Genomic DNA, 2808 nt, shown 5'->3' on the forward strand with positions numbered 1-2808 from the left:
TGATTCAGAGAAAACTTCCGGCAAAGTGCAAGGATCCAGGTATGTTTACTATCCCTTGTACGATAGGNCACCAGAGGAGGCTTATAATCTGATTGAAGTAATGGCAAGCAATAACTACATGAGGCTTTCGGAGAGAAATTCAACAAGGAAAGCAGCGGGAGTGCACGAAGTTGATGGCTACATCGCATTGGCCGCTCAACTCTTAGCCATTCAAAAGCAATTAGGAGTTGCCCTAAAGGTAAATGCTATTGAGTCATCTTCCTTAACTTGTGAACTTTGTGCAGGAAATCATTTATCGAATGATTGTCAGAAGGAAATCCATTTGCTCAACCGGAATAAGCTAACTATGTCAACAACTTACAACGAAGGCAAGAGAATCCGTATTCTAGCACATACACTCCAACATGGCGCAACCATCCAAACTTGTTCATAGAGTAGCAATAATGAGCATAAGCCATCACCGGGTTTTTAACCTCAAGAGAAGAGATCTAATATGGAGAGTGTGCTCACTAAGTTCATGGAGAAGTCAGGAAAAAGATCTGACAAAAATGAATCTCAACCCCAAAAGTATGAAGTTTTGTTGAAAAACCAATCCACTTCCATAAGAAATCTTGAAACTTAAATGGGGCAAATCCATAAAATTTTAGCGGGAAGAGTTCAAGGAACATTGCCGAGCGATACCGAGAAGAATCTGAAGGAGAGAGTCAATGCTATCATACTGAGAAATGGTAAAGAGTTTAAGGAAGTAAGGAACAAAGGAGAAACAAAGGAAAAACTCGAAGAAGAAAAAAAGGCAGAAGCAAGTGTGCCACAACACAACGCCATGGCACAGAAGAGGGCAAAACTAAGTGTGCTGCGGCACAGGGGCAGAAAATGATGAAAACACCTAGGCTTCGACGAACAATGACACGACCCTCTTGTATCCTCATAGAGTGCAGAAACAGAGATTAGATAAGCAATTTGGTAAGTTCAAGGACATGTGTAGAACTTTGCACATTAACATTCCTTTTGTAGACATGTTGGAGCAAATGTCGAAGTACGCAAAGTTTCTGAAGGAGATTATCACCAAAAAGAGGAGGTTTGAAGAACATGAGACGGTGATGCTTATGGAAGAGTGTAGCGATTGCTATTAAAGAAATTACCACAAAAGCTCAGAGATTTAGGGAATTTCACAATTCCTTGCACAATAGGTAGTGTTCATTTTGCTAAAGTTTTATGTGACCTAGTAGCTAGTGTTAACCTCATGCCATTTTCAATTTATAAGAAGCTAGGCCTAAGGNTTTGGTTCTTTTGAGATTGTCTTCGTGTGGATTACGTGGGTTCGATCCTACACTTGGATCGGTAGCAAAACGTTCAAAGACAATCGTGGTGGAGCCTCCAAATGTGCGTATGGTTTCTAAACATAGATTATTAATTTCTACAGATTCTTGCTTTAATATGAATTGTAAAATTATACCCTTGATCTTGGCTCATGTAAACGACCCTTGTATTATATTTTTCTTGTTTCCGCTGCGTATACGGGACCGTTTACTAACAAATTTTCCCCGTGGATTTTATTGTTCCGGACATGGAAGAAGATCAGGAAGTACCTCTAATTCTAGGAAGAGCCTTTCTAGCTACGGGTAAAACTTTAATAGATGTTCACCAGGGGAAGCTAATCTTAAGAGTGGAGGATGAACAAGTAGAGTTTAATGTGTTTCATGCCATAAAGTACCCATCCGAAGGTGATACTTGTTTTGAAACTAGTGTCCTTGATAATGTCATTGCAAAAACCATGGGAGAAAATTACCCAAGCTCCCCATTAGAGATTTTTCTAGTCCACGCAAGAACAAATGAAGATGAAGTTGATGGAGAAGAGTTGAAAGGGTGTTTAAGTTTCTTAAACTCTCTACCATCAATGAAATCCCCGCCCACTGATGGGAATGCAAAATGTCATATTTACCCCCTTAATGTTTAGTCTTTTATACGTATTTGTTGCCTAAATGTACTCATTATTATTCTATTTTCATTTAGGATGTAAATGGAGGCGTTAATTGCAAAACGGAACTAATTAAGTGAATTCGGACAGTTTCAATATTGTTTCATAATCTGGGCATAACTCTCCCATCCGAGCTCAGATTGAGATGATTCAAAATGCTGTGGAACGCTAAGAAATATATATACAACTTTCATGTTTTGAGTTTGGAGAGATACTCACTGCATAAAGGTTGTAATCGAGCTTGAAGTTGACACATCTGCACTGGACGTCCTGGAGCATTCTGCCTTGTCATGCAAATCAATTAGGCAGTTTATTATTGGAAGATTTGAGGACATGTGGCACGCAGGTTACAGCTCAGAATCACAACTTTCCTATTTTATTTTAGGACTTTATCTTATTTTCAATTAATTAGAATCAAATTAGGATTAATGTTATTTTAGGATATTAGAATATTTCTTTTAGGAGATTTAGTGGGATTCAAATACTTGAACTGGATTTTTGTTAAAGGGAGGAGATTAGGGTTTTTGAGGGGGACCACACTTCTCTTTTCTCTTCTCTACAATTTTCTCTTTTGAGTTTTGATTATGGCCATGAGCGGCTAAAACTTTTGTAACTTGGTCGTCGGAAACGGAGACCTCAGAATCAACCAAATGTGAGATCTAATCTATTTTATTTTAGTGTTCAATTTTCGTGTTTGAGTATTGAATGTTATTCTATGCATATCTTCATGATTGATGCATTTAATTACTAGGAGGCCTACTAGTGTATTATTTGTTGCAATCTACTGCTAAGTTTGATATCAAATCTATAATTGTTTGATCCCTCTAACT

The sequence above is a fragment of the Pistacia vera genome, unplaced genomic scaffold (genome assembly GCF_008641045.1).
Source record: "Pistacia vera cultivar Batoury unplaced genomic scaffold, PisVer_v2 Contig286, whole genome shotgun sequence".
Lineage (NCBI taxonomy): Eukaryota > Viridiplantae > Streptophyta > Magnoliopsida > Sapindales > Anacardiaceae > Pistacia > Pistacia vera.